Source organism: Perca flavescens, chromosome 18 (genome assembly GCF_004354835.1).
Source record: "Perca flavescens isolate YP-PL-M2 chromosome 18, PFLA_1.0, whole genome shotgun sequence".
Lineage (NCBI taxonomy): Eukaryota > Metazoa > Chordata > Actinopteri > Perciformes > Percidae > Perca > Perca flavescens.
In genome coordinates this window covers 9,491,167-9,516,464 of record NC_041348.1, presented here as the reverse complement: position 1 = coordinate 9,516,464, position 25,298 = coordinate 9,491,167, and the positions used below count along the sequence as shown (strand labels likewise).

The following is a 25,298-nucleotide window of genomic DNA, read 5'->3' as shown; positions in this document are numbered from 1 at the left end:
AAGCAAGATTAACCCTAACCCCTAACCCTAAAAAGACTATTGTCAATGTTAGGGAGTAGGAGAGTGTTTTCTTTCTTGCTGTTGTCAAGATTAATTTATTTGTCAATTACTAAAATCTACATATCTGAGATGGGAAAATGTGGTTTATTAATTTTACCATTTTGTAAAGAATTTTACCATGAATGCCTGTTAATTTGCATCATACCTAAATTTATATCTATTCTATATGCTATAGACAAATTAACAATCTCAGCTTAATTTAGCATCAGCTTGGAGCCAGAAACACACATAATAATTTTTTTTATATAATTGTGAATAAATTCAGGCGTCACAGGGTTAATATACAAAGTAGTGTGTGTAATTAACTCAAAATAACAATAAGGGTTGTCAGTTCAACAACTATAGTTCAGCTATATTGGTCAAGTTCTGAGTGAAGTTGATGAGATCCTTTCTCACCCTAGTACACCATATTCTACACCATCCTCATCCATTGATCATGTTCTGAAAATAAACAAAACAAAATACAAGCTCAACCATTAGATATAGATAGATACACCAGATAGATAGATAGATAGATAGATAGATAGATAGATAGATAGATAGATAGATAGATTTTTATTGATCCCGAAAATGGGAAATTACAGCAGCAAAATATCAGACACACAGCACTCATACAGTCTATACATGAAATAATAGGATACAATATACATGAAATAATAGGATATAATAGAAGAACAAATATTTAAAATATATACAAGTTGGGAATAAAAATGTACAACTACTTAACTAATATTGATAAAGATGTAGATAAACCTCTTGTGCAAGTTGCACTTTGTACAGTTGTGATGTCTATGAGTCTTATCTAACACTCAGTGAAGAAATGTTAAAAAGTTTTATTGCCTGCGGTAGGAATGATTTTTTGTAGCGGTCCATGCAACATCGAAGCTGTCAGAGCCTCTTAGAGAAGGTGCTGCTCTGTTGGACCAGTGTGGGGTGGAGAGGGTGGTCGGGGTTATCCATGATAAATAACTTTATAATATATATAAATATGTATATATATATATATATATATATATATATATATATATATATATTTATTTATATATAAATAACTGAACTTTGTTCAGTGACCTCCTCCTCACCACAGCTTCAAATATGTCCAATAACTGAGCCAGCCAGCCTTCCTGATCAGTTTGTTCAGTCTGTTTGTATCGCTGGCTCCGATGCTGCTGCCCCAGCAGATGGCGGAGGAGAACAGAACAGAGCGCTGGCCACAACAGTCTGGTAGAACATCTCCAACATTCTCCTGCACATGTTGAAGGATCTCAGTTTCCTCAGGAAATAGTCTGTTCACCCCCTTCTTGTAAACAGCAGTGCTGTTGATTTTCCAGTTCAGCCTGTTGTTGATGTTGACACCCAGGTATCTGTACTCCTCAACCATGTCCATATCTCCACCCAGAATGCAAAGAGGCTGCGGAACCGTTCCCTTCCTCCTGAAGTTAATCACCATCTCTCTGGTCTTATCCACGTTCAGCAGCAGGTGATTTTTAACAGTCCACTCCACAAAGTTGTCCACCAGCGCTCTGTACTCTCCCTCTTGTCCATCCCTTGTACACCCAACAACTGCAGAGTCATCAGAAAACGTCTGTAGGTGACATGACTGAGTTGTACTGGAAGTCTGTGGTGATAAGGTGAACAGAAAAGGAGACAGCACAGTCCCCTATGGAGCCCCCGTACCACTCACCACCACATCAGACAGAACACGGTCTGTGGTCTGCCTGTCAGGTGGTCAGTGTTCCAGGAGACTGTGGACGCACCGACACCCATCATCTGCAGCTTCTCACCTAGAGGTGGTCACGCGTTTCATGGACTCCATGTAAAAAGTATGCGAGTTGATCATTATTGTGTGAGGTAAATGTCAATTTCTCTCTTCGATATGATAACAAATTACATAGGACAAATATAGTAATACCGTTGTTAATGTGTACATTGCTGAAAAAAGTTCTAACACAGCTTTAGGAATGAATGAAGTTTGAAGTTAGCCTTAGCTAGCGTTAGCTTTTTCGCTAGCACTCCATGTGCCTAAATGATCTTGCCACAGTCATAGCTATGGCTTTTGGTCTCGACCGACTCCAGGTGTCTTTATTATCTTCATAATAATACTGGAGGGAAATTGAAACACAGCTTGGACGGGGATGATGTTCAGCTTTTCACAAGTTTAGACAGCTACGCTTGTCTGCTTGCTAACGTTAATGCAACAGCGTTAGCCTAGCCTGCTAGGTAGCTAAATATTACGACTGCCTTTGGAGTTTCCTATATCTGCGTCCACGTTGTCAACATAAGACCTGTGGCGTTAGTGCTCCTTTTGTACCATCATTTTATTGAATGAAATATTGAGCTTTGCTTCTCTGAGATGGCTGGGTTTTTGTTACGTTACACACAAAGCTAGCTATAGTTAGCCTGTATGCTAGCGGACATTAGAAAGGTAAACACTGCTAAGAGACTTATTAGGCGACGCTGTCACTCACTACATGGGCATTTTTTAGAGGCCCATTTACGATAAATGTCACGGGGCGGAAATTTATTTTATTTTGAGCATGCTTTTATTGGATTTGTTGTGGTTTTATTATTTGCTGTGGTTTTATTTGCTGTGGTTTTATCTTTTTTATTGCATGCTTTTATTCTGAAATGTGTGTGGTTTTTAATGTTGACTTCCGCCACCGGACACTGAATAATCAGGCTAATGACTCGCACCTGGGAGTGAGAAGGGGTTAATTGGCCCTTAGAAAAAAGGACAGCAACAGGGCAAAGGCACATGGGAGAAAAAGGAGGCCATGGAGAACATGAGGGACACATAGAAGATGGAGGAGAGCACACCAGGGAAGACGCTGAAAGCAAGAAAGAGCATACGGAACAGTCGGAGAAGCAGCCAGGAGATTGGACGAAGAGACACGGAAAAAGAACCTTAGAGCCCTGACGCTACAATGAAGAAAACGCAAACACCGATCGCTAGCTGAAAAAAGTGGGATAGCGTAAAACTCTCCCTCCCATGTAAATCCCTTTTGAGACCGGTGTGTGGCAGGAGTTTCTTTCTGACAGAAACCACAGTGCAATTGAAAGGTAGGTTTTTTGCAGCTTACTGTTTAAAAAAAAAAAAAATAGTTTAGGGTAAAACATGGTGTTGCTGTCTTGCTGCTATATAGTGCACATTCAGGTTGTACGGCAACCTGTTATTGTATTTCAGATTCAAGGATGGACATTCCAGCTTGCAGGTGTTAGCATCCTGAAGTCCTGACGCCTATTCTCTGCCTGTCAGATAAAAAGTTGTCTGCTACGGACATTGAAAATATCTTCTGACCAAAGTCTGCAGGGAAGCAACAAGAGGGTACAGGAGGAAAAAACATTATCTTTCTGGGCAGACTACCTTCTTGATTGTGAAGGTTGGTGAATTTTTTCTTGTCTTATTTTATCCACACAAATTATAATTAACAGTTCCAGAGTTGTTGTGGATGTTATTTATTCTAATTACTTTCTACTTTTAGAAAGTCAAAGTGAAGTAACCCTGGAGGAGGAGGTCTTCATGTTTGCCACAGCCATTGTCAATGTATTACCTACGTGGTAAAAGTTGCAGATAAATTAAAAGCTTATTTTGTTTGCAGTTGCACTGCATTAATAGTAGTGGCCAAATGTTTGGGCCAAATGTTTTTAGGGCAGGGCAATATATCAATATTATATCGACATAGATATACGAGACTAGATATTGTTTTAAATTTTGGATATGTTGATAAGCGTTGTCTTTTCCTGGTTTTAAAGGCTGCATTATTTGCCTTTGCCCACTTAGTCGTTATATCCACATTACTGTTGATTACTTATCAAAACTCTTTGTGTTAATATTTTGTGAAAGCACAAATAGTCAACCCTACAATATTGCAGCAAAATCGACATTGATGTATTTGGTCCTATCTATCTATCTATCTATCTATCTATCTATCTATCTATCTATCTATCTATCTAAGTCGCACTTTTTTCCTACTTTGGCTGGTCCTGCGACTTATAGTCAGGTGCGACTTATATATCAAAATATATATAATTTAACATGTTTTTACATGAAAACATTGCCGTCTACAGCCAGCGAGAGGGCGCTCTAGGCTTGTGACAACTAGAACGCTCCTCCTAAAGACAACTGAGAAAGAAAAGATAACAAACTGCAGGTAGTAAAATATGCAGCCGAAAACTGTAATCGAGCAGCAGAAAGAGAGTTTGAAATGAGGGAGAAACTTATGAGGGAGACTGGCGAAAAGGTGACTCTTACTGCAATGAAGAAAACAAAAAGCTAATCGCGGGCTGAAACCGAGACGGCCAGAGCTGGAGGAACGAGTCGGGAGGGGCTCGTTCAGGGTGCAGTTACGTCTCTACGCCTTTTAATACCTCCATGCTCCACGCCCTGCTAGCTAGTTGTTCTGTGTGCTATTGTATAGTTCAATAACTGTTAATGTGTTACGTTAACATACCGGACACCTACCGTATTCAGCGTATTGTTCTGTGTGCTATTGTGTAGTTGAATAACACTTGTATTTATAATCTAAATAAATGCGACTTATAGTCCGGTGCGACCTATGTTTTTTTTTTTTTTCTCTTCATGACGCATTTTTTGACTGATGCGACTTATACTCCGGAGCGATTTATAGTCCGAAAAATACGGTATCTCTCTATCTAATATCAAGATCTATTGGCTGTATACCTTGCATGTTATATACATTTAGCCACTTTGATGGTAAACATTGTTTCTACTGAAAATAAAACAAGTAAAGAAATAGAACTGTGGACTCTTTACACTGTATTTAAAGCCATGTCAAATTGTTTTGTTCATAGACCATTTGTGTAGTCTATGGTTTTGTTGCATGTCATCAGTCTTACCCTACAAATAGGCAGAGGTGTGGACTTGAGTCAGACTCAAGTCACAAATTTGACTTTAGACCCTATTCAAGAGAGGTATGTTCTTTTTAAAATGTTTTACAAATAAAAAAAAAAATCATTTTGTGAATCAACTAATGCTATTTATTCCCAAATATTTCATGAATGAGTCATTTCCCAGATTCACTTTAGCCAATATGACTGCAGACCAGATAATATGTTGGAGAGAAGCATGAAGAATGGAAGTTTGTCACACAGTGCCAGTTGGAAATGACAACAAAGATAATTTGTTTGTATATAAATATGGTGGTCAACAAAAATGGATTGCAATATGTGAAACGTGAGTCGAGGCAGGTAGTAGAGGAAATTTCATTTAGACATAATACAATATGAAAATCTGAAGTGCAGTGTTAAGGTCAGTAGCACGAGATAAAACTTTTTTAAAAAAGGGATTCATGATTTGTGTAAATTTATTAGACTCGAGTCTGTTCGGTGTGTTCCATGCCGTCGTCCGTCAGAGGAGCTGTCGGCCTTCATTTTGGCCGACCTGACTTGCTTGGTCGGAGGGCGGGCAGTCGGACTTCACCAATAACCTGGAAATAACGAGCCGGATGAGTCACGAACATCTCTCAAAATCTGACAAATCTTTTAAACTGACCTCGATCTGAAATGAAGACAGATTCAGCAACTGTATGGGCTATTTCTCACTTAAAATGTTTTCAGAAACACGTTTCAGTGAACTATTTTCTTAAAATATATTGATTGTATTTCGAACAAGCCAGACCCACGTGACTCATTGTCATTTCCAGTTTACATTTTTTATATTACGTCTCGCGCACACGCTCAAGACTGTCGCTTTGGTGTGTTCCAAGGCACTTTTTGGACCTCGGGGAGCAGACTGATCAGTCCGACTGCCTTTTCTGCCGACCGTCAGCCGTCGGGTTGGTGTGTCAGGGGCTTAAGACGAACTTGCAATTTGCAAAACTGACTTGGTCCCATCTTTGCAAATAAGCTACATTAAAGATCACCCATGTTCTTCAGAGTGAAGTAGTTCTCTATAGCAGATTCCCATTGTAGAGGAGATGTCAAACCACTGTCTCTGCAGTTCTTAAAAGCGAGTTTGCTGTTCATCCTCTCCACCAGGAGTTGCTGGCGCTGGTATGAGGCTGTCAGACTGGCTCAAGGTTTGTGACTGGCTCCGTAAAATCTAGGAGCACGTACAAAAAAAACTCCAGAGTCACTAACCGTTTTCTTTCACGTTTATTTTAGTTGTGCTCATTATTTTAGTCATGCACCTTTTCACAGGAAAAGGATGCAGAGACACCAAAAGATACTAAGTCAACATGATCATGAGTTAACATACAATACAAAATAAGTCCCAAATACATATTTGATCAAAGTGCTTGAAGCATGTGTGTATTTTTGTGGCAGCTAAGTGTTTGATGTGCAATGTTATTGTACTATCTATCCATGAATCTACCATGAATACTTAACATAAATATAGTTCAAATAAAGCATCACCTGTTTTAACATGATGATGCAATACTCACCTGTGAGGCACATTATACATAGCCTCTGGTTTACCAGATGGGCATTGGGATTGGCGAACAGGACGAATAGTGTGAGTGTTCCACAATTGCTTGTATTCATCCGTTCTACACAACGCCCAAGAAGCAGTATCGCATCAAACTTCTGTGTTGATAGCTGCCATTGAAGAGATGCCTCTCCCTCAAGTCAATGAACAGATCCATCCAAAAATGACTCCTAGTTAAGAATACAGACATTAACACACTATTATATTGTAGATATTAGAAAAGATGTAGAATAAAAATAGTCTCAAGCTGACACTCAATAAAAACAACAGATAAGGCACCCACCAAGCAGGAGTGAGTATTGCCTAGATCAGTAAAACATACAGTAAATACATAAATGTAGTAGAGCATAAATCAATGGAGAATTTACTATATGAGACTAAAAAAAACGTTTCCGAAAGTAGGACCTCCAGCTTTCAATGGGCTGGTTGGATGTTGAAGTGCCATACATGTGGCTTTTGGCTCCTGCAAACTCTGATCTCAAGGAACAGTGAAGTGATGCCATCAGTCCACAGTCCAATAATTCCAAACTCAGCTACACACTGCATGTAATTTTGAGCAATTATGCCAGGGTCATTGTTTGACTTTTCACATTTGAGCCATATGGTTTTTCTGGAAAATCCATCAATACAGCCACTAATTGCAATCCCAAAAGGTTTCAATTTATCATAGCCATCAACATGCCAGACTTCATTGGGTCCCATTGAGTGGTATGCTATCTGGACGAATCTGCGTCTAGAGCGATTTTTTTTTCCGGACGGATCCAGTTCTCCCATTAAGCGCATCACATCATCTCTTCTGACCATAAGAGAGTACTTCTGTTTCAGAGTCTGCCACATTGCTCGGTATCCTAAGAGCTGGCCAGATCCCTTAAGTTCCTCAGAAATAGCTGCCTGCACAGTTGCAATTGGAATGTAGTTAGTCCTCCGGGCAGACGCGTAACTATCGGTAAGCAGGGTAAGCGGTGCTTACGGGCCTGGACCAATCACGGGCCCGCGTGACTGGAAGATATTGATTGACAGTCGGGGCCCCCTATCACATTTTCATTCCTCACGGCAATCCCAGCAGTCCCACGTCCACTGTGACAGCCAGTGACCAAACGGGAGTGAGAACGGGTCAAATTCATTTCCTTGTTTTTGATATGAAAACGAGACCGTGGACGAGACGTGTGACTCAAACCTCTCACATTTACCCAGACGTGCGGGAAGTCATTTTCTGCAGGGGGGACAACTCTACCTTTGCCTCTCCCCCTCCCTTCCATTAAGTATGCTACAGCTGAGCTGACGTGTACTGCACAGCGAACTCAGAACAACAAACAGCGAAGTATGTGACAAATTCTAAAGTTACAGACTATTTGTTTCTTTATAATAGGCATACATAAATCGCATGCCAAATCACTATTGGTCAAAAGATGAATGACTTGGGGCGGCCTCTAACTCCCCCAGTAAGAGCTTGCGCCCCATGTAGGCTGAGTCCTTTACAGCGGCCAGGGTTTAAATCCGACCTGCGGCCTGTGCTGCGTGTCATTCCCTCTCTTTCTCTCCCCCTTTACTGTCTATCCACTGTCACTATCGAATAAAAAATGAATGACTTGTCCAGCTGAGCAGACATCAAGTATGCCTTTCCAGTTTAATAAACCAAGTACTGCCATCTGACTCACACATCACAAGACAATGTTACAATTAATTAAACCATACCAAAGCATTGTATGGCTCAAGACTATGGCAATATAGTATTCATTAAAAATCACCCAAGCAGAAAGCACAATGGTAATTCTGAAACATGATTGACTGAAGATACAACAATGCCATCACACAACAGAGCTGAGTGCAGGTTGCAAAATAACATCACTTAGTCAGCTGGCAACTTCACAACCTGCAAAAGCCAACAATATACTGCACTTGACAACTAAGTCTCACACAGGCCTATATCAGCATCACAAAATAATGATGCAATACACGTCTGATATGCATGGCATTTCAATAAACTAAACAAAATATGCACATTATCTGGTCACACGGTCACAACAGATTATATTAGCCTACTCAATTTACATAGCATAATAGCTCTTACCTTTAGAAGTTCTTGTCTTTTTCTTTGCAAAGTCGCAAATCAAATCCTCAAAGTCAAGCTCACTTAGCAGCTCACTAAACCCTACTACAAATGTGTTGCTGTGTGTTGGTAGCACTCTACAGGCAAAGCAATAAATGTCTCCGGTGGATAGTGCCAACGTATTTTTTTGTTTTTTTTTGCGTTTGTTGAGAAGAAGGTAAAAAAGTCACTCCAATTTCAGATAAAAAATCTACAACTTCTCTCCTTCTGTTCAAGATTTATTTCCAAGAAATAAGGCAGAAAAAGGGTTGGAAAAAGGGTACAGGAATACACAGCTGTGGACAACAGTTTGCTTCGTTAAGAAAACTCAAAATGTGCCCCGAATCCTTTGTCTAGACAGTTTAAATACTATTCTACTCCGGCGTGTTCTTCTCTTATTGATCCCGGCAGGTGTCAGGTCTTTTTTGTGCGTCCAATGGCTTTTCCAGACGTCTCCTGAGGGGAGGGATTCTCCTTGAAACATGATATGCCTAGTTTTTAAATGTTGTATTAAATGTGTCAAAACTGGTTAAAAGTTCAAACTAAAAGCAAAGATGTGATGTATGTTCCTTTTAATTTTTGACTGGCATGTTTATCATCTGTTAAGGTGCTTCCCTGTGCCAGCCTGTATCACAGTGGGAGACTGCTGACTTGACACAAAAAATAGCTGAGTTCAATAGTTCGAATGGCGTCATCTTCTGGAAGTTTTCAGAATGGAAAGTTATCGGGGCAAGGCGCTGTGGGCTGTCCCAAAAATGTTATCTTCCCATCAGACACCCTAGCAACAGGCTCTGAAAATTCCCATTGGAGGATTTCTTTCTATGCTCTGTGTTCAATTCAATTCAATTTTATTTATAGTATCAAATCATAACAAGAGTTATCTCGAGACACTTTACAGATAGAGTAGGTCTAGACCACACTCTATAATTTACAAAGCCCCAACAATTCCAGAAATTACAGTAATTCCCTCAAGAGCAAGCAGTGTGACAGTGGTGAGGAAAAACTCCCTCTTGGGAAGAAACCTCGGACAGACCCAGGCTCTTGGTAGGCGGTGTCTGACGGGCCGGTTGGGGATATGATGAACAGTGACTTCAAATGGTAGTCGTAGTAGTTCATAGTAGGTCATATCAGGGCACTGCAGGGGTTACAGGAAGTAGCGTGGCCCAGCAGAGCATGGATGGACGTAGCAGGAAGCAGCAAGGTTCAGCAGGACGCAGCATGACATTGCAGGGCACCGCAGAGCTTAGCAGGGAGTGCAGCAGGACCACGGCGACAGCTGCAACCAGGACCTTGGTGCCAACGTTCTCCAAGGAAATACGATGGGTGAAAAAACATAAGGACTCCGGGGAGTAAACTCCCCAGAAGCTAGGATTAGTAACAAGCATTTCTGGGACGGGATGCACACAAATGGTAATAGAAAGGGAGAGGAGAGAGCAGCTTAGTGTGTCAAAGGAAGGAAGGAAGTCCCCCGGCAGTCTAAAACTATAACAGCGTAACTAAGAGAGACAGGTCATAAGGTGTTAACCCTTTATCCGCACTATGAGTACACTGAAGTCAAATAAAAACATTCCATTACATAGAAAGTTATTTAAACTGATTGATCATATAATCCAGAAAGTCATTATTACTAATTGTTTATATTTATATTACAGTATAAAGTCATTAGTGATTGCATTTACTCAGGGCCTTGGTGTGACTTGTTTTGTATAGAAAGTCATTAGTGATTGCATTTACTCAGGGCCTTGGTGTGACTTGTTTTGTTGAATTTATGACATGTTAACAAGCAGCAGTTCCGTGTGTATCTGTAGCATATATATCCATTTTGTGTGTGAACGATCGCCTGGCCACTACGGAAACCAAAACTTGCGCATGTTAAATTGGGAAGCGATGATCGTATTTGAAACCAAATCCTCTAAACGATTCCAAACGATTACAATAAAGAAATGATTCTACTGGAATCGTAATTTTTTAAACAATTCCAAGTAAGAATCGGTTCTCGATGCCTAATCCTATATAACAATAACTTATTTCACTAGTAAACAGCTGTTGAACGACAAAAACAACCACCAGAAGGGAAAAGGGCATTTAACAATAACTTTGAATGCAACACAAGGCTGTAGGTTACCAGTTTCATTGAACGCACCGTCTGTGTTTTTCCGACAATGGCAGCTGCAGATTGTTACTTTGTGTCGGAATCCTCTACAGTGAAATACAGACAAACTTTACACCGTTTAGCTTTAACCGTGTTTAATCCTAGCTAGCGGTAGGCTAACGTTAGCTGCTGTCGAGTGTAGTGTTAACTGGCATCACGTGCAGCGATGTTTCTGTTGTCTGTAACGTCTGTTTCAGAGCATTAGATAGAAGCACAGGCATATCAGGGGCACCGGAATGAGGCACCGAAATCCGCTGTTGCAATTCCTGCAGCAGCAGCATGTGTTATGAGGAAGTATGGCAAAGTGCGGCAAAGGGTCAAAATAGTAGCCTGTTAGGCACGACGCAAAGCCGAATGAAGTGAAAATAAACTAATAAATGGTGGCATGCGATTAAAAAAAATTTACGCGTTATGCTCGGCCCTTAATCGCGTCACGATTAACGCGTTAATGCTGATAGCCCTACTTTAAACATCTGTTTACCGTAAACATAACCACACACACACACACACAAACAATTTCTAAACCAACCGTACTGAGGGAATTTGCCGCTGGGACCTAATCAATAACCAGATAGATACGATTAACAAGTTACAAGCACGTAGGACGTAGGACTCGTGGGTAAAACACGCTGGTTGCCATTTAGATAATATTTGTGTTTTAGCTTTTGTGTTTGTGTTGTGGCTTTTGCGTTTGTGTTGTAGCTTTTGTGTTTGTGTTGTAGCTTTTGCGTTAGTGTTGTAGCTTTTGTGTTAGTGTTGTGGCTTTTGTGTTTGTGTTGAAGCTTCTGTATTTGTGTTGTAGCTTTTGTATTTGTGTTTTAGCTTTTGTGTTGGTGTTGTAGCTTTTGTATTTGTGTTGTGGCTTTTGTATTTGTGTTGAACCCTCTCAGCCACCCTAGTACCAGGCCTTGTGTGAAGTGAACAGATAATAAAGTTATGATCATATTTCTAGCTCCTGATCAGAGTCTTTGATATTACATGTCTCCAGTTAGTTGAGTCCTATGTTGTTGTTTTTTTTTAAATTATACATTTGCCCATTTCATATTTTCCCTAGCAATAAGTTGCACAATATACTGTACATACAGTCTACAATGTACATTAAAGCAGGTCTGCGTTAGCATTCATGAACTTTGACAGGTGAACATCTCTGCAGTAGGAAATGTAGCCAGTACCAAAGCAATTGTTTGAAAACAATCTCTCAATTTATTTCCATTCTACTACAATGTATTTCTAAATCATAGTGACAAATACGTTTTGTTTCATTTCTGATGTCTCATATTTTAAAAAGGCATAAATGTGAAAATGGATATTCACATAAAATCAAAATTTCAGTGTTCCACATATAAAGGCACTTTTGTTATGACAATTTCTTTAAGTGCAATAGCCACTGAAGTGGCTTTTCTTTGAGGGAGTTTTTCCTCCCTCAATCGCATTCAGATATCTTTCTCACCGTCACTTCAAAATGAAGATGGTTCTCGTTTAGGAAAGGAAAGACCTCTTCTCGTTTGACACTGCACTGTCTCTCTCTGTCCACACTTGGCATGGGGCAAAGAGAAACTTGATTGTAATAGATAGATAGATAGACAGATAGTACACTGGGGAAATTTATTTTTACAGTATGTACAGGGCCTCACAAATATACATACAGTAAACATAGACACCTTCACCCCAATCTCCCTGTAATGCACAGCAGCCAGTGAGGGAAACTGTGCAGCCAGTACTGTAGTGGGTTGTCTGACCTTGGGATGGTTTGCTCTGTTAGGTAAGTCTGCACCTGAACAACTGCTGATGAGGCTGTCACAGATCCTGTCACTAGCTCACTCTCTTGTAAGATCTCATCGAAGACACCACCCAGGCTGTTGCTTTCTGTGTTTTGACGTGGTACCTTTTTCACAGGCTCTGCCTTCACTGACACATCACTGGCGACCATCCTTACCTCAGTCTTCTCCACCTCTTTAATGAGAGCATCCTTAGCAGGCTTCAAGTTATCTGAATGTGTGATGACTGATCTGAAAAAAATAGATAATGATGTGTAATTAAAGGGATATTTCACCATTGGAAATATGAATATATCTTTAAATTGGGTCACTTATGTAGTAGAAATGTGAAATTGGTGGTTTCTAGGCCAAGAAAAGACAGAAAATGTGTTTTTGGCTCATGTGGATGAAAGACACCAAATCCCAGAATGCACTTGCTTCGCTGCTTTAGCGTCTACTCCCAAGCCACGCCTACCCTTTGCAGACAGACAGTGAAGGCGATCAACTCAACAAGTGTGTTTTATTGTCATTTCAACCATACACACAAAAAACTTTTCACCTTGAATTGAAATATATAAAAACGACATTATATAAAAACGACATACGAAAAAGGCTAGCTACATTTAGTGCACACACATTATATGCTCCGAAAAGATCAGCTAACACATAGCTACTAGCATTAGCTCTTGGTGGGCTGTTGTGGTATGAACACCGAGTATAAACACAGCCGTAAATTTGCGTGGGATGTAGAATGGTCGGCATTTTACAGTCACAAACTCCATCAGCTGTTAGCAGTTCGTTGGATACAAATCGCCCCATTTCTGTAACAGGCAGTCTGTGTTAACACAGCCCACCTCCACTAGCTAGTCTTACCCGGTGACAGAGCAGCAGGCTGGATAGTCCGGTACAACAATATTTCCACAACAACAAAAACACAGCAGTCTCTGAACTCGCGTTTGGAGTTTCGTTGAAGTTGGATGTAGTCCAATTTGTTGTCTAATGAGCGGACACTTGTAAGGCAAGGCAAGGCAATTTTATTTGTATAGCACAATTCAGCAGCAATGCGATTCAAAGTGCTTTACACAAGACATAAAGACACAGTTAAAAATATCATACAAATTGGTAACAGATGAAGAAACAGTTATAAAAAATGAATGAATAAAAACTAAAATTGAAAATTGAAATACAAAAATGAATTAAGAATTGATTTAAAAGAGCTAAGATTAGGTGCCGACCTACAGTTTAGTGGTAGTTTGTTCCAGATGTAGGGACCATAGAAGCTGAACGCAGCATCCCCCTTTTTTGTTCCGACTCTGGGTATGGCGAGCAGACCCGTCCCTGATGATCTCAAGGATCTCAACGGCTCATAGTGTAGTAGCAGATTTGAAAGGTAAATTGGTCCTAAACCGTTTAGTGACTTATAAACTAACATGAGTATTTTGAAATCTATTCTTTGATGCACAGGAAGCCAGTGTAAGGACTTCAGAACTGGAGTGATGTGATCTATTTTTTTGGTGTTGGTAAGGACTCGTGCAGCAGCGTTCTGAATCAGCTGCAGTTGTCTGATTTTTAAGGGAGACCTGTTAAGACACCGTTACAGTAGTCAAATCTCCTGAAAATAAAAGCATGGATAAGTTTTTCTAAATCCTGTTGGCACATAAGTCCTTTTAACCTTGCTATATTTTTAAGATGATAATAGGCAGATTTTGTTACTGACCTAATGTGGCTGTTAAAATTCAGGTCAGAGTCCATAATTATGCCAAGATTTCTTGTTTTGTCTGTTGTTTTTAACATTGTTGATTGAAGATGAGCATTGACTTTTAATCGTTCATTTTTTGGTCCAAAAATGATCACCTCTGTTTTGTCTTCATTTCATTTTAGGAAATTCTGGCACATCCATTCATTGATTTGTTCAATGCACCTGGCCAGGTGTTGTATTGGACTGTAGTGTCCGGGTGACAATGTTATATAAATCTGTGTGTTGTCCGCATAGCTTTGATAGTTTATGTTGTTGTTTTCCATGATTTTAGCTAGGGGAAGCATGTATATATTAAACAGTAGCGGCCCCAGGATGGAGCCTTGGGGAACTCCACATGTCAAACTTGTACGCTCAGATGCATAGTTACCTATTGACACATAGTAATTTCTATTTTTTAAATAGGATTCAAACCACTGTAGTACTGTTCCAGAAAGGCCTACCCAGTTTTCCAGTCTGTTTAATAATATGTCGTGGTCAATGGTGTCAAATGCAGTGCTCAGATCTAGTAAAACTAAGACTGTAGTTCTGCCACTATCTGTGCTTAGGTGGATATCATTAACGATTTTCAGGAGAGCTGTCTCAGTGCTATGATGTGGCCGAAAAACCGACTGTAAGGGATTCAAAATATTCTTTTGGGACAATAAAAGGTTTATTTGTTGAAAAAACGCTTTTTCAATAATTTTACTTAAAAATGGGAGGTTTGATATAGGCCTGTAGTTGTCCATTAGTGATGTATCTAGGTTATTCTTTTTTAAGAGTGGCTTGATTACTGCAGTTTTTAACGCCTGTGGAAAGATGCCTGTTTGAAGAGACATGTTTACAATCTGTAAAAGATCTGAGACCAAACAATTCAAAACATTTTTGAAAAAGCCAGTTGGTAAAATATCAAGGCAACAGGAAGAGGTTTTCAGATTTTGTATAATCTCCGCCAGTTGACCTTGGTGAATCGTTTGAAATTGTGTCATATGAGGACTTGTTTTGCTTAAACATTGAGACAGCACATATCCTGTACCTGATATGGATGCACTGACTGTAAGTCTAATTTTCTGAATTTTTTTACTAAAGAAGATTGCAAAGTTATTGCAAGCTTCGGTGGACAAAAGGTCAGATGCTACTGGTACTGGAGGGTTTGATAACCTATTGACAGTAGCAAATAGAGTACGTGAATTATTAGAGTTTTTTAAAATAATTTCAGAGAAGAACGTCCGCCTTGCATTTCTCAGTACCACATTAAAAATACAAAGTCTGTCTTTATAGATTTCATAATGGACCTGTAGGTTTGTTTTTCACCACCTGCGTTCAGCTTTTTGACACTCTGTTTTTTCTAATCTTACAGGTGCGACATTTCTCCATGGAGATTTTTTCTTGCTAGAGATGGTTTTGACCTTAACGGGAGCAATGGTGTCAATAATAGTTGATATTCTACAGTTGAAATTATCTACAAGTTCGGTTGCTGAGGCTCCAGAGGGGGCAGTTGTGGACGAGAAACGCTGAATGAATTTTTACTGATGCTTTCAATGATGTATCGTTTTCTGATTACCTCTGTATGAACAATTTTTTTCACAGTTATAGAGCTATTAAAAAACACACAGGAATGATCAGAGAGAGCAATATCATTCACCACAACTTTGGAAATGTTCAAGCCTTTAGAAATAATTAAGTCCAAGATGTGACCTTTGTTGTGTGTGGCTGTAGTCACATGTTGAGTGAGTCCATAATTATCAAAGATACAATACAGTTCCTTTGTACCTCTATCCTCAGGGTTGTCGACATGAATGTTGAAATCAACCGTAACAATTATACAGTCAAAGTCAACACAGATCATAGACAGTAGTTCAGCAAAATCATCAAAAAAGGCTGCACAGTACTTAGGTGGTCTGTAGATATTTATAAATATAGCTCTATTAGTGGACCTTAGCTGAAGAGCCACATACTCAAAGGAAGCGAAATTTCCAACGGATAATTGCGTACATATGAATGAGTTTTTAAACAAAATAGCGACCCTGCCTCCTCTCTTATGAACTCTACTCTCATTCATAAAACTGAAGCCAGGGGGGGCTGACTCGATAAGGAAAGCAGCGCTGTTATTCTGATCCAACCAGGTTTCGGTTAAAAACATAAAATCAAGATAATGTTTAATAATAAAATCATTGCTAAAAAATTATTTTCCTGCTAAGGATCTGACGTTTAATAAAGCTAGTGTTAGTGTGTTGAGGCTAATATCTGCCTCGTTTCTTATGGCAGGCTGTAGATGACGGGGAATGAGCGCTAAATTTACTATATTAGCAGTTGAATGTGTTTTATTGTATTGCTGCTTCACCACTTTGTGTGGTCTGTTGCTAATAATAACTGGGATGATATAGCTGTTTTGTGGACTAGGAGACGTTGTTTTAGAGGAGGAGGAGGTTATGGAAGAGTGCATCTGGGAATTGTGTTTGAGCGTGTTTTTTCGGGAGGTAAACCGTCAGTCATTCCACTGCGTTTTGTAAGCAGGATTGGTGGAACAGGTGGCCGGCTAGCGTTAGCTTTCCACACTCGTTCAACGTTCCCCGCTGATGATGTCCCTTTACCGGCCAGAGGCATCGAGCAACACCGCTGGTCTCCATAGCAGGCGAAGCTCGCGTAGTGTGTTGAGTATTCCGTCTGTAATAAAGTGTCCTGCATATTCTCCGATCTGTACCACTGTATCCCGGTGGTACACGTGTGCGGTAGTTTGAATGCATATAATTGTTGTTCTAAAATTTCCTTCGGGATGTATAAATCTAACAGTTTCTGCTGAGAAGCTAAGCGAGGATTCAAGATGGCTGACACTCGTTTTTTCCTCAGCAATTTCCGGAAAAAGCCGACAGTACAACCCCCTATGGGCTATGCGGAAGTAGCTCCAAGTACTGGCTGTAGTCCTTTGCCTCTGGGCAAAAATCTTCCGATGACGCAAAAATCTTCGTTTTACGTCATCGGAAGATTTTTTCCAGACCCCACAATACAGAGATCTCTCGTCTCAGGGGGACATGAGGGAGGGAAGCACGGCCATTCAAAAATACTACTGGGTTTCTACTGATACAAAGTTGAATGCTAAATCGGTGAAGTATCCCTTTGATAAAGAGGTATCTATCCATTAATAGAACTAAACTACATATTAAAAGAAAGAAAATAATTGGCTTAAATACTGGTGACTTACATTCGATTTATTATAAATTGAGGACAGTGGATCAGTCTCAACCTGGCAGAAGAGTCAAACCCTCAAAAACCTTGACTGCCTTCTCCATCAATTGGCAACTGGTTTGCTGTCAGGGTAGCTGGGAAGCTGTGGTCTGCAGCATATACACTCAGGGTCTGCTTTGATCCAAAAGGCTCTTTATCATAATAGAGAGAGCTATTCCATTTTACTTGCACATCTTGCTGCAAGTGCCTGACTGGTAAATTGATATCATTCTGGATATCTTCCAGTCGTGAGTAGGCCTGTGGTGAGTGCTTGAAATGGCCTACAATCTTCCTTGCATTAGCGAGTGAGTCTGTGATGCTGCGCTGTGACAGCAGACCCTCGTGTACAGCCAGCGGAAGTGAATGTGCAGTACAACCCAAACTTGGTACCCCCATATCATCCATCGCCTTTTCATGTTCCTTGCGTTCTCATGCAAAATAACATGTGCTTGTTTATTTCCCACGTGTTCAGCATCTACTGATGGCCTGAGATCAATATGATTGAATGCACTATGTCATCACCTGCGTGCAGAGGCCTGTGTCAGCATAGAACATGTCTAATGGTTGTCACAAGCAGGTGCATATGGTAAGCTAGCCCATATTGCAAAAAGGTACTTGGCTACACCTGCCTCAACAGTGCTGTGTGAGAGACTGTTCTCTTTGGTATGCAACATAAGAGGTCAGCTCTATCATCTAAAAATCTGAACAAGCTAGTCTGCCTGAGTAACTGGTTGACAGAAGACTAGACCGCATGATTGGTTGACAGGAAGCATGCTTCACAGACGCACACTTTTTGAAGAAATTATCTTTAAGACTGTTCCCTCTGCCTCTTCACATTCATTATGGCATTCTGTTTCTAAAATAGGCATTCTTAATGTTGCATTCATCTGAGTTGATGTTCCTATCCAGAAAAATTACAAGTAAGCTTTTTGTGACTTTGTAGCAGACATTACTTCGTAACAGGTAACAGTTGTTGGCTACTGCTAAATATGTCTGCAGTTCATATGGATGCCTCAACAAATTGAGATTGTTATTGAACACTTGTTTAAATGTTAATGATTGAGATAATAAAACTAAAGAATTTGTTTCTTTAAACCAGTTTGTCAAAAAAAAAGTCTCCTTTAGTGTCTCAGTCAGACGCAGGGGGCTTTCAACTCATTCCAATGTAACCACATTCGTGGCGATTTTTGAAACTCTGGGTACCCCTTTTTTTAACATGCTTGGTCGGGACCCTTGGCGCCACTTTTTTTTTAAAGCTTTAGTGCGTAATATTTTTACATTCAAGCCATTGCCAAATGAGTTGATACAAAGCTAATTAAGACTATCAGCTCCACAAAAATCTCTCTGTATTTCTCAGTATGGCTATGTTCAGAAACTGCTGTAGTCTGGTGACTTTCGCGTGCAGAAACTCAAGTGAAAATAATTACCTCTTCTGAAGAGCCCATCATGTTTTTTAAATCCTCTGTGTCCTCCTTGGCTACTAGCAACTGTGTGGAGGACTGGTTGGGGGTTGTTGTGTGATCACGGAAGGCTTGTATCACGTTGATGTGCCGACTGTTTTGTTGTCATTACAGAGAATTCCTCATGGGGGAGACAGAAACTACGCACTACAGCTTTAACGTGCATGGTAAAACCTAGGGTTAGGGAAATGGGTGGGGTTATAAAATGTACGTTTAGGTGACACGTGGTACAAGAATGGGACACAAACCCCAGTGTCCTGGGTAAAAGTCCTGCATTGTTTGACCCATTCACTACCTCACCTACCTCCTTATGCAGATTTGTCTTTAATGCTACTCACTACCATTGTCGCGCTTAATACAAAGTAATCTTAATCTTACAGCACCGCAATCAAGCTGCTACTATGCCCGGTGGGTCTAAAGGGTGCTTTTTGCGTCGGTATCTGATACTGAGAGCCACTGATCAAGCGTTAATATTACACCAGTGTTGTCTAATTAAATGTTTTTGTCATCAACTGAAATACGTGTATGCGCCAGCTTTTGACATTTTTAATCTAGTGCAGTGTGTGCATCATTTACTCTGCAATTTGAATGAAAATAACAAAGAAGCAATAACATTATGTAAATGCAATACATTTAAAATAAAAAATGTGGATAAACAATATCAAGAATCGGGGTTGGTAAAATGAAAATTATAAGCTTCATAACTTTAACAGCTTTAAAAAACATCAATAAATACACCTGATCCTTGATTTCTTAGTAGTAGGCCCTTAATCACTATTCCAACTGAAACATTTTTCTCAGCAAACAAGGATTTCCAGCAGCTCTGTCAGGCTGTTGTGGTCAGCTAATGACCTGACTTGGTTTTAATTTCAGCTGGGACAAATTGGCTGCAAATCCAGTGTCAAATGCTAGAATTTGTGTCTGTCCACCCCATTAGCTTCTGATCCGTTTCAGTCGTTAATCTGCCATTCCTAGAACTGCTCCACAAAACTAGGAAAATAAGTCTGTGTTAAACAAAAGGAAGGAGGTGGAAGCCTCTGTGATAGCCTTTGTTAGGTTTAGATAGTGGGCACAAACAGGAGGCAGGTCTGATAGTGTTCCTTCAAGGCTTATTTGAAGTCTCCTGTGTAAAATAACAGTGGAATACAGCAATAAAGAACATCCCCAAAGCTGTCTTCTTTAAGGACTGTATTTCCGTTCACCTTTGCTGTCACTGAACCTATTTATTGCGCCAGTTTCTCCAGAGTCTCAGGCCGTAAACTGCCAGAGGAGAAAGAGAGGCTGGGAGAGCCAAATTATCAAGCATAAGGCCCAATCCAGAGCAGGGCTGGCAGGGTGATTGGTGCGCTCTCTCTGGGTCTGCTTCAGCCTCCCAACGATTGTGTGTGATTATTTGTTTGTGCCAGAGAATGGATTTACTGTCAGATATACAAGCACAGGTAAGTAAGTGCTGAACCTGGCACACACACTCGTAGCCACCCGAGCCAGATCATTTAATGTAATATATCTGTGACATTTTTTTATATTAAATCATCATAGATCAATATTTTTTTCTGCTTTTTTTTTCATAAATCAGTTAACAACTTCTAACTTGCTCAAAACTACCAAACATTCAATCATTTTCAGGATTGTAACCCTTTAAATGTCAGTTTAATTATTTAAAGTAATTATTATTTATGAAAAACCCAACAGAACATTAATTATTTTCCATAAAATAAATCGTAGGGAAATGGGGCTTTGGTGGTGATTAGAGTCTTGGATATGTCAAACATTATCAACAAAACTGATTTGATTGTATTAGTATTTTTTATGTAGTGCCAGATACTCCCTCTGGACACCTTCGTGGACAAAAATGCCTCATTGACTTCCATTAAAACCACATTTTTTTTATCTCACTGCCTTTACAGTATAAAACCATGCATTCTGTATTGTCAGCATTTTATTTTGAACAAAAGTGGTGATATTTGACATTTTTACTGTATTCCACAAGAATCAACCATTTTCCCTTTGTAGGTTGATGCATGAAATTATTGTATTTTTGCCAGTTATATTATGGAGCCGTGTGTGTGTGTGTGTGTGTGTTTGTGTGTGTGTGTGTGTGTGTGTGTGTGTGTGTGTGTCTGTGTCTGTGAGAGAGAGTTTGTGTAAACCTGTAAGCAAGCACTGATCATTTTAGGGGTGAAAAAAGGGCATCTTTTGAAGGATGCATTTCATGTGTCTTTGAAGAGGTGCTTGAATAAAAACATTGTTTCCTGCATTTGCTGTAAACTGGCGCTTATCATTTCAAATCGTTTGTGGGACATGGTGGCCCTGAAGACTGGTCTCCCACTATGGGCATCCCACAGGCTCCGGGTAGATTCCCCTTTGGACTGGTACACACCTGCCAGGATGAGAAGTCTCATGTATGCTCGAATCTCTTGAGCATCCACATCACTCCATTCTGAGATTGAACGCCTCCCGTGTAGGTTTGTCATTTGCTGAATCTGCTGGATCATGTCAGGAGTGAAGAAAAGTTTGAAAGAAGATGCCACATCGTGGATTCTTGGCATCATGCCGGTCGGTGCTTGAATGTAGCGCAGCGTCTCAGTATTAGATGGAGACCAGACTTGCCCACTCTTTGCTGTCCACTCACTGTTAGGATGGACATGATCTTCAGTGTCCTCTCCACTTTCAGAGGAAGGGTTAGAGGCACTCACAGAATTGGAGGACTCCAGTGACCATTTTGTGTCAATAGTAGTGTCAGCCATAAAAAACACTGGATTTAAAAATGTTGACCAAAAAGAAAGGTTCTGACAAAATGTCATGCCATAAGCAGTAACACAGCAAAAATGATCACAAAATGAAAAAATATTTGAAAAATCCCAGAAAAGGTCATGAGGTTTAACAAAAGAAGAACTAGGAAGGCTGGCATGCAATAAAAAAGAGCTGCACATGAGACAGCTCCACAACTGCAGATAAGAATGAGTATGTCACTGTTAGTACCCACAGCAATGAGTGTTCATTAATAATACATTTCATGTCCTATGGTCCTGTGATAAAGGCCGGGAATTTTGGACCGGGATACATGATACCCAACCCAGTCTCACGGCAGTTCATGAAATGGTCACGTAATTTAATCTAAAACTAATGTATTTCCTTGCACACTTACATCATCACACATTATTACAATTGGGCTCATTGAATGCACAAGAATCTCAGCTTTCCAGTCATACTGAATTTATGCAATTGCAAGACTGTTTAGGGACCTCAGCAGGCAGAAATATTCAAATACACCATTTATACTACATACTATACAGAAATACATGATTTTTGCCCCAAACTGCATGGGATTAGCACATATTGGTTATGTCTATAAAGGGGAGACTCGTGGGTACCAATATATCCCATTTTAATTCAGATATCTTGAGGTGAGAGGTCAGGAAACCCATTTGAACAAGGCCATACCAGTTTTTCCCTTGCTAATAATTAGACCAATGTTGCAGCATTATTCAGCTTCCCTCTCCAACAACACAGCCTGACATAAAATGCAAATGCACAGTGCCAGATGTAATAGAAAAAGTAATAAAAGCATTGTTGGTGGTTTAAACCCTTGCATGTCGAAATAGGCAAGACACTGAACTCTGAATTGCTCCTGACGCTGTGCTGTGTGAATGTGCATGAATGTTTATCTGGTAAGCAGGTGGCACCTTGTATGGCAGCTTCAGCCACCAGTGTATAAATGTGTGTATGAATGGTGCCTGTGGGGTGAAAGTGCTTTGAGTAGTCGTTAAGACTAGAAAAGTGCTATATAAATGCAGTCCATTTACAAAGAAAAAAAAGCAGAGCACACTCAGATGATTACTAAATAATGATCATCTGCACATTCCCTTGAACAGTTCCACTGAACCTTTCATATGTGTCTTTTTGTAGCAGATGAGTGACACCTGCCACATCTGTTCCAGCGCTCATTAAAATCCTCAATGGAAACAGCCATCTGCTCGCAGCACACAGAAATACTGAGGCAAACTAGGGAGGGCTCTCCCACCTTGCGAGGAGTAATTTTTTTTTGTCTGTGGTTTTTGGAAATCAGTGGAGTAACGAAAGGTCGAAGCAGATGTGGAAGCTTTAATGATACTTATTAACAGAATATTGTTACTTGCATGGTGGCCCAGTGGTTAGCACCATCAAAAACATGTACTAGGTTCTCCAGGCAGGGCCCTTGATCAAGGCACTGGCTCAGATCTGGAGTTGGCGGGCGCTGTCATTAGCTGCCCACTGCTCCCTTGAGGGATGGGTTAAATGCAGAGAATGAATTTCGCTACATGTACGTGTATGTGACAAATAAAGTACCTTTACTAAAACTTACTAAACTAAACTTACTAAACTTAGAAATTATCATTCAAATTTTAAACATCTGAATAAATCCACTGTTGAATGTGTGGCTGTTTCATGATTGAAATGCTGTGTTTTTGTGTTGTACCTCTGATTATGATATTATATGAGGACATCTTGTATTTAGATTTAAAATCTAGTCTGACTGTTCTAAATGCCACTAGCAATTTTGTCTCATTCTGGGTTATGTTTAGCTAGATACATGTGTTAGGTCCTCCATTATGCTTTAAAACTTATTTTAGGTCTAACATTTCATGACAAACGCATGAGGATCAATTTGTTCTCAAACTTTAGTCTTGTCAACCTCTCATATTCCTTTGACAACAGTGTGCCAGACTATTTGTCTAGTTTAACAGAGTTTAACAAAGAGTTCTGGAGACTCTGAAAACAGTCAACTCCCTTATGAACATTGCATCTACAATATGTACACTTGACCTGGCAGTCCATTTAGGAGTGATATTTTCTGGTAACAGCTATACAACAATTGTGCTGCAGATTAAAGTGTACATACAATGTGATTTTAACTCACTCATTAACTTAAACTCCTCAGATTAAAAGGATATCTTTTTCTCCATGGCATGAAATGTTTGGACACCACTGATCTAAAACATTCTAAGCATTCTCCAAGGGTTGCTCATTACTGCTTATTACTGTTTATTAAGGCTCAAAATACTGAAATTGCCAGTGTTGGACAGAACAAACAACATACAGGTTATTTTGCTATTCTCACATTTCTGGTCCTAAATGTAAAGTAGCAATGCTTTTCCTCAGGGTAGCATTAGAGGATAGACTCTGGGTCAAAGGGTAACTATTATCCTATGTTTTTGTGTGTAATTGGAAACAACAATCTTAGAAAATGCTCTAGTATAAGGCAAGATCGCTTCAGTCAGCAGCGGTGAAACAAACCACAATGTAAGTTATTGGGCAATTGCACCCTTGAATCTACAAAAAGTTGTTTTACCACCAACATGCTCGATTAGTGTCTGACAATATTATGGAAACGATTCATACAGAGGTTGACCTTTTTGTTAAAGAGTAACATCCTTTTTGTTTAACATGAAACATCCTCGAAATTGGTATCGCCAAACCCACCAGACTAGACAGTCAGTAATTTTTTCATCATAAAATGCACTTTAATCAAAAGCCTTCTTGGATCTTCTTATCCAGTAGTCTTTTCCGGCAATAGATGTGCTCTCTGCGTCATCTGGCGCAATAGCAGCCAAGAGGAGTATCCATCAATGTTTAAACATTTGCATTGTTTAACTTGTTAAAGGTTGCAGATTTGGCTTTTTTTAAATAGTGCGTCTCTCTTTGAAAGTCTCTTTGTAACAAGTGCTGCCTTTGGAGGCAATCATGACTTTTCTTGTCAATTTAATTCAATTGTATTTATAGTACCCAACAATTCTAGTAAATCCCCCAAGAGCAAGTATTTAGTGCGACAGTGGCGAGGAAAAACTCCCTTTTAGGAAGAAACCTCGGACAGACCCAGGCTCTTGGTAGGCGGTGTCTGACGGTACCGGTTGGGGGTGTGATGAATAGTGGCAATAACAGTCACAATAAAGATACAGTGACTAGAAATAGTAGCTGTAATAGTTCATGGTATAGCAGGGCACTGCATGGCGTTACAGGACATAGCACGGTAGAGCAGAGCATTGCAAGACGTAGAAGGACGTAGCAGGACACTGCAGGGCACCGCAGAGTGTAGCAGGGTGTAACAGGGCATAGCGGGGCGTGCAGCAGGACCACGGTGACAGCTGTCACCATGATTTTGGTGCCACCCTAATCCAAGGAAACATGCTGGGCCAAAACAAAAAAAAAAGGACTCCCCAGAGTTAGGTTAATAACAAGCATTTCTGGGACATGGATGCACACAAATGGAAAGAGAGGGGAGAGAGAAGTTCAGTGTGTCAAAGGAAGTCCCATGGCAGTCTAAAACTATAACAGCATAATTAAGAGAGAAAGGTTAAGGAGAGGAGCCTGGTCGGGCTAGAACTCTCCCCA

General features: G+C 40.0%; 1 long non-coding RNA gene across 1 annotated transcript; it reads left to right on the top strand.

Moving 5' to 3' along the window:
- Positions 1-2,734: 2,734 nt before the first annotated feature.
- Positions 2,735-3,842, top strand: LOC114572714 (uncharacterized). The gene is made up of 3 exons (XR_003694808.1): positions 2,735-3,120; positions 3,245-3,440; positions 3,543-3,842. It is a non-coding gene; the product is annotated as an uncharacterized LOC114572714 (long non-coding RNA).
- The last annotated feature ends 21,456 nt before the right edge of the window (positions 3,843-25,298 follow it).